General features: G+C 27.7%; 1 long non-coding RNA gene across 1 annotated transcript; it reads left to right on the forward strand.

Annotated features, from left to right (window-relative positions):
* Positions 1-1,394: 1,394 nt before the first annotated feature.
* LOC119687684 lies at positions 1,395-2,221 on the forward strand. Its single transcript, XR_005253233.1, has 4 exons — positions 1,395-1,481; positions 1,557-1,799; positions 1,925-2,054; positions 2,121-2,221. It is a non-coding gene; the product is annotated as an uncharacterized LOC119687684 (long non-coding RNA).
* Positions 2,222-8,658: the final 6,437 nt, after the last annotated feature.

The following is an 8,658-nucleotide window of genomic DNA, read 5'->3' on the forward strand; positions in this document are numbered from 1 at the left end:
TTAGTACATTTTCCATCTGCCATGCAAGGCGAAGACGAAGAACGAAGTGTATGTAAATGCTCGATGTACTTGTTGGCGTAGTTACATAAAATATTAAGAAAAAAATTTTTCTTTTTCAAAAATATAAACAAAATTTATGTCAAAAATAAAAAAATTTTTTGTTAAAGCAATAAAGATATTTTTGCTAGATAGGGACACCCTAATCACTTTAGCGGTATGAAAAATAGATAGTAGCCGATTCACAGACCTACTGAATACGCATATAAAATTTGGTAAAAATCGGTAAAGCCGTTTCGGAGGAGTACGGTAACTAACATTGTGACATGGAAATTTTATATATAAGATATTGTTTAGTTAATAAGAGTAAAAAAATGTAAGGAGTTAGCATAAATGTAAGTAATATTTGAATTTTATAATGATAAAAGGACAGAATCTCATATACTTGATACATGACTGCGAACGTATTTTTTCAATCCACTCTGATGAGTCTGGGTAGTTCCCAGACGAAACGCGTCAGTGGTAACTGTTAGAGGACTGAGATTTTTAGCTCCCGAAAAGGAGTTCGTGGGTTTCAAATCCATTTTGTACGGACGTTTGTATGGACAGATAAGGCTTTAAGTATTTAATATTTAGTATTTAATATTTAATTTTTAATTTAATTTAGTTTTTTTTATTTTAATATTGTTTTTTTAGTATGTTGTAGTGTTATTAATATGTTTAATATATTTAATTGGTTATGGTTTGAGGTTAAGTAGTTTGCTTACTTATTTAATACATATTGTAGTGACTATATATATTATTGGGGTATACCTAGAATATCTTATTTTGCCATCAACAGTTATTTAGGTTTAGGGAATAGGGTAATTGACCTAAGCGTCACTCGCGGGTGTTTTTCCAGTTGGTAGAACTCCTAAGGTTGTACACTAATACCAGGATTTTATTGGGGTTAGCGTTGAACAGGAAACAAAGCTCAGGCCAGACTATGTGCGGCTTTAGGTTTGTTTCTGAAATATGGTACTTGACCATTTTGTCGTTCACTGTGAGCGCTGAAAGGGTTAATGTGTAATTTTTAATAATAATGCCATAATAATTTTTATGGCATTGCGACTCTATAATATTTTTACTCAATGTCAAAACCTAACAGTAAATATCGCCCATTTGAAATGCAATCTCTGTACATTTATACTCCCTGCACGTATATACTTATGTTTTATAAGTGAAGTGACGCAATAATTTTGAGTTGAGAACAATAAACATTTTGTTAGATAAATATTAAAAAAATCAAAACATATAAAGAAACGAAATCAGTAAACCATGAAATATTAAAAAAACAAAAATATAGAAGAAGTAAATTTTTTATAAAAACAGTAAATACTTAAATTAAAGGACAGTTGAATAAGGTTATAAAAGTGTAAGGTTGTTAATAGATTTATTCGAATAAAAGAAATTACACATCGAATCTTTTATAGTAGCGGATACAGGTACATATGTAAAACAAAAATATATTTCAACTAATATGTTTGTTAATAACTTCTTTCAATTTTTTTATTCCATAGAGAATAACAGAAAGTTATTAAAGTTGTAAATATGATGCGAAATATAGACCGTATATGTTTTGGGTAACAATATGAAACAATTAAATAAAAGGATTGATAAAGTGGAAAAAAGGCAGGACAAATTGGCAGAAGGAAAAATTTGGGACTACATTTAGTATAGTGGGCACAAAAATTTCCACTCAAAACGTCTGAGGATATCATATTTAGTAATAAGAAATTTAAGGAGACAGAAAATTGGAAACTGTAAGTGTTCAACAACAAATTTTCATATGATATACAAACGAATATGTTTATTTTCAATTCATTAAATATATCATTTAACATATATATTATATTTATAATAACCTAAGTTTTTTACATTCATTTAGATTGAATTGATAAAAAAATCGGGAAATGTTTAAATATTGAAACCATCTTTAGTAAGAGTATAATTCTGTCCCATATATTTTATGGGAATATTTTTACGGAAGTATCCATTTTTGCTGGATGCTATTTTTGGTACTTATAGAACTTTTTTTCTCATTCAGCTGCTTTTTAAAAATAACAATTCGTTTCAATTTACAGAAGCAACTAGAAATTGAAAATCACTCAATGAGTTTTCAGCAGACCTGCGGAATGCGTTAAGACTTGTTAAAAATAGTTTTAACTTCCGAGCAAAAGGAAAGGCGGACCAATCAGCAAATGATGATTACAAAATGCTATTAATATAAATTAATTTAAATTATATTATATGTTTTTATAATATTTTTATAAACAAGTTAGTTTTAGTTAATTTTAGATATACAAAGATATATTAAGTTAATTATTTAAGTTAATTTTTATTATACTTATTAAGTTTAAGTTTCATTGTTTAATTTGACTTATTTTTATTTATTTTTAATACCTTGTATTCATAATTTATGATAATTTATAATAAAATTTATAATTTACTTTTAAAACATAATTTTAAATTTTAAATGCAATGTAAAAAATTATTATATAAAATAAATAAAAGTACAATATAACAATTTTTTTCTACTTATTTAAAAAGAAAATTGAAATTTAGTTAAAAAAAGAGATGAAATAAGAAAATGCTGAAAAAATTAAATGAATAGCTGCGCTAAGAGTGCACAACTTTCAATCGAATGGGTCCGCTATGTAAGACATGGTCTTCGAAACAGTTTTCGAGACAGTCTTCGAGACATGTATGCAATATGTCTTTGAAGACATTTAGCTAATTTGTTTAAAAATGTCTTCGAAGACCGTCATACGTTTGGATCGATCGGTCTTCATGTATATATTTATGTCTTGAAGAAGTCTTTGATGACGGATCGAACCGTTATCTACTGGGTTCACTTACCCTCGCAAACAATAGTAGAATAAGTGTTGTTGCTGTGTGTCTGTCCAGTCCGTACCAAAAAACTTCACTTTGTCGTTGCCTCCTTTCGTACGCAAGAACTAGTAGCTTAGTATGAATTTGGTATTATAATTGTGATTTTTCTATATGGTTTTACCGACTCAAAATACGTTGTGTTCGATATTGATTTGATTGCTAACTGCATTAACAAAATATTAGTTATCATACATGAAATAATAAGTTCGATGTTTGAACAATCATATTTTTCCCATTGCGTGTACCCTTTCAGAATTCCCGATTTTTTGATCAGACGCAGATTACATATCTTTATATTTTTGTTTTTGATTTTCTAGGTTAAAAATAAATACATTGTAAGTAATAATTTTATTTAGTATTAAATATAATTCAAACATTGACAAAAAATTAAAAAATATGGTTTTTTTAAAACATTATGCATTTAGATATTAAGCTAAGTTAACAGTGCCACATTGACATTTATATATAAACATTTATATATATATTTATATATCATTTATGATATAAACATAATTATATTTTTCACATCTTTTTTAAATACATAAAATTTATAAAATTGGTATGTTTCAATTGTCCAAACCATTTAATTAATTATTGGTTAAAAGGTTAATAATACATACGTACATACTTCATAAGCAACTAATCACACAATCTTTTGAGTTATCATATATTGTTTAAACTTTTCATCAACCTATCAACCTTTTAAAGACCCATAATAAAATAATCTCTGTACATATATTTGTATCAATTTGTAATATTTTTCAAAAAAATAACATTTCAGTTTATCACATTAACTTTGCTTTTATTTATTTAAAGCGTTGCTGGCTTGTATCTCGTATTTAAAGTCTCATTCAATTCTTTAATTTTTTATAAATCCTATCACAAAACAATTACTTTTGTACAAAAGTAGATTAGTATATAAATTTTTTTTTGATACTATATATTATATATTAAAAACAATAGCTTTTGTTAGAACAAGTGTTTTGATTACTTAATATGATTTTCGCCTCATTATATATGCACTACAAGCTGAACTTTCGGTATCTTCTATTGGAAAAAATTCGAGTAAAGATTGATATCTCTGGACAACGCTGTAACTTATATCAGCCTGTTTTAATGCCTGATTGAATACTTTTATAACGCCCTTATTTAGCTTTGCAGAGCATCCAACGAAAACAGAATTCCATCCATTGTGAGTAATTGTATTAGCATTTTTGTGTTCCTCTTCAAGTTCACTATCGAGGAGATCAATTTTGTTACCAACAATAATGATTGGAACTCCTGACCTATGTTGTTTCAGTATCTGCATAAATAAAAATACGTTTAATATTGATTTCATTAATAAATTAGTACTGCGGTTACAATTAAATTGTATTGTGTTTAAAACAATTTTTTGTTTTTTTTGAATGAATATACCTTAACGCATAAGTATATAACACATAAGATAGTGGTCTTGTTTTTAAGAAATAAAAATGAAGTGTATAGGGAAATAATACATATATAGTGTGGTATCTGTGCTTGAAACAGTAATCTTACGTTAGCAGTACTGTAAACACAGAGGCTATAACATATTTTATTTGTGTTGTTTTATTTATTGTGTTGTGTTTATTTCCTTAAGCAGAAAACTAAAACTTCTTCTAGGAAAATAATTTTCTTACTAAAATTTTCCAAATTTTGTATTGTCAATATACTCGAATTGAAATCAAGCTTGCTGTGATGAATGAGAATGTCGACGTCTACACATATAAATGGACAAATATGAGAATGGAGTGATTTAAAATCAATTATTTTAGCGAAATTTGGTAAAAATAAAACAACAGTGTAATTAATGAATCAATTAAAAACGATCATACTTGACTCAGTAATAGAAAACTACCACCTTAAAATTAATATTAACATAAAGGTGCCAATCCTCTAAGAATAGATCTAATTCAGGAGCAAGACCAAAACAGTGTCAATCTTTTCCATAGAACTATTATATTAGTGCATCAGAAATGCATGAACAAAAGTAAGCGTACAGATATGGGTTCAATAATAACTTAAGAGTAGCATCACATTATTGTCAACCCTTAAGATATAGTCATAACAGTATTCATGTGGCAACACCACATAATTATCAAAATTTTAAACAGCAATATAATAGCTTTCCAGAGGGAGTATTAAATCGCTATAACCATTCACATAATGATTCTACGTTTCTTGGACAGAAACTAGAATATCCATGAATTCAAATGAAAGCAATAGACCAAAACCTATGAATGAATTCATCTCTACATTTTTACATAGACGGAAAAAACAAGTACTCTATATAATAATCGAGACGCACTAAAGAAAGGTATATTTCATAATCGATACTGGAGCAAAGTTGAATTTGATCAAAAAATATATTTGTAATCCAAAATAGAAAACTAATAGAGTGGCCATAAATACAAAAACTATGTAAATTTTAAACTTTTAAAGAAGAAGTTTACATGTATGAAATGTAATTTTTATAGATATTTCGATGGTCTCGTAAAATAACAGAATAATATTTTAACAGATTTAATTTTTATAATAATGAGAATATTTGATTGAATATAATTGAAATGAGAATATAATTGAAATGTTTAATAACCCAGTTAAGAACAATGATTTAAATAATTTTCATTTAATTAAATGAAAATAATATCATTTAAATAATATGGACTGCAAAACGTTAATAGCAGTATTAAGAAAATACAAAACAATTTTTTACAATGAAGAAGGAAATTTAACATTTGCAAGCCAAGTCAAACACTAGATAGCCTGATATACCTGAATTTTTCAAGATTTATAGGTATACAGAAATACACAAAAAAGAAATCAATGGGCAGATAGCACAAATGTTACTAAAAGGCATAATAGAGAATCTACTAGTCCTTACAACACTTCAATTTGGACAGTTCCATAGAAACTTGATGCGTCGAAAAATCAATCTTGGCGTTTTGTAATATACTATAGAAAATTAAATAGTATAACTACGGAAGATAGATTCCCAATTTTAAATATAGAAGTTATATTTGACATAGTGGAAAATACGATCCTCAATTTAGACAAAGTATTTCAGGAAATAGAAATTGACGCCGAAGATATCTATAAAACCGCGTTTTCAACTGCTGACGGTCATTTGGAATTTCTTCGTATGCCACTTGGGCTACGAAATGTCCCTGCAATGTTCCCAAGGCTAATGAATAAAGTTCTGCATTATATATCTTGATGACATCCTCATATTCTCCGCAAGCGTAAAATAATATATGAAGTCAATAAATAATATTATAAATCGTTTAAAAGAAATAAATTTAAAAGTTCAACTAAATAAGTGTCAGTTTCTTAAGGAAGAAAGAGATTTTCCAGAATATTTGATCACCAATAAAAAGATAGAAGTAATAGAAAGAATTCGACTTCCTAACAATCAAAACGATATAAAATAATTTCTCGGTATTACAGGACATTACTGAAGACTTAAAAAGGACTACGCGAAAAAAACTTTATCATGGTATACATACAATTGCATTTCGAAATAGAAAGCAATATATTGCGTGTACCTTTTCAGAATTTCCGATTTTTTGATCAGATGTAAACTACATGTCTTCACATTTCTATGTTTCTGGTATTAGTTTTAGCTCAATCGAGTATATAAAATCTTTCACTAACATGATTTGTAAAGCAATATAAGACGGTACATTCGTTTTTTGGATAAATTTATTTGATATTGCTGGTAGACTTGCAGCTTTTGATCGGTGAAAATCATTTAATCACTTCATAATATTGCATTACCTGAAAATGTATATTTAGGTTGTGTTTTTATATGTGTGTATAATATTGCTTTATAACATGGTCTTATCGACTAAAACCACGTTATTATCACCTGCTTACGTTTCTAAAATAGAATTTAAGATTTCATCAAATTCTCAACAATATTTTCAGAAATCTTTTACTTTTCTTTAATATATATTAGTTGTTCAACTTTATTCACCTGTTTACTCAGATTTATAACATTGATCCACGAATCGATATCATCCACAGCATAGACTAAAATAAAAATATCCGATGTTATTATAGATAACTCTCGTAAAGCTGGCGAAATATATGACCCAGAGGTATCAACTATCTCCAACTTCAGTGACGAACCGTCTGGAGCATAATAATCAATAACAATCATTTTTTCCCGGATTTGGTTATGTTCGTCTCGATATTTTTTATGCAAATAATTCATGATAATGTATGTCTTTCCAGTTTGCGCGCTTCCCATAAAGATAACACGACGTTTCTCTTTCTGGACATTTGATTTGGGATAATTTTTGTTGATTAAATTCTGCATTTTTACTGCAATAATAGATTTTATTATTAAGAAAATACAAATATATATTTATAATCCATATAAAATTATTTACAGATTCTTGAAGTTCTCGCATAAGCAAGCAACAAAATTTTTATAACACTATTTAATTACACAAAGATATTACTTAATGGTAAAACCCTTATAGAAAGTGAAGAAATACTTGAAGTTAATATTTCTTGCCTATGAACACTTATTATTTAAATTAATAATTTATCTAATTATAATTAAAGAAACACGCAGTATATGTGTTGTATATACAGGACATATGCTACGAAGATTTCGAAAAGAAAAAAAGTTTAATATTTTTAAGCTTATTGGTGATAATATGAGTCATATGTTATAATTAAAGTCTTAATTCCAGTTTATTTATTCATAACCAATTACATAAATATTATACAATAAAGGACACAAACATTTACAAGTAGCATCAATGTAACAAGAGAAATTCGTTTTTTGCGAAAGCTTTTGTATTCTTTATTCTACAATAATATGTAGCAAAAATAATAAATGCTATAAGATGTCGCAAGTCGCTCTTGCCCAAGTCTCGACAGTCCCGCGTTCGGAAGAACAATTTGCCATAGCTGACCAACAAAAGATTTTGTTAGTGTAATATGTTATTAACAGAAACCTTATTAATATACTTCATGATAACATATCATTGGTAACTACTATAGGGCATAATATTATGCTCACTACCGAACATGCAAATTAATATTATGTTATTTACAGCAACAATTACTATGGTTACCCTTTTGCTGGTGCTTACCAGCTACGTGAATCACTTACTTATCAAAAACCAAATTTAAAATAATTTCGAAGAACTTGGGTAATATAATATTTTGTATTTGAACTTACCCTGGCATACAAAATCATTTAGTAAGTGTGTAATAAAACTAAAAAATTGAAGTGTTGGTGGTGTTTGTCTGTCCACCTAGTACCATATAATTCTACTTCATCTCTGACTACCGTCATATGCATGCTAACAACCTAGTATGGGTTTCCTTTAATGTGCTATACATTATTTATGTATGCATTGCTTGGTTTATATGAAGCATGTATCAAACGTTTTCTTTGATAAAGTTTGACTTTTTGCTTTGCCTAATAAAGCAACCATTACAGCAACAACTATCAAATATACTAACAGTATATACTGTTCTTCCATAACTTAACAGAAATCTTTACATTTTCTGTTGATTTTAAACTAATGTAAGAGATGATAAAGGTGAGGCATTATTTGATTATATTTTAGAATATTATCTTCATATATGCAATACAGGAGTAGAACCTACTTTTATTACTGCAGGCAGAAAAGAAGTTTTAGATATTACATTAACTTTTGAAACCACAGATGTTGAGGTAAAGGATTGGGA

The sequence above is a fragment of the Teleopsis dalmanni genome, chromosome X (assembly GCF_002237135.1).
Source record: "Teleopsis dalmanni isolate 2A chromosome X, ASM223713v2, whole genome shotgun sequence".
Classification (NCBI taxonomy): Eukaryota; Metazoa; Arthropoda; class Insecta; order Diptera; family Diopsidae; genus Teleopsis; species Teleopsis dalmanni.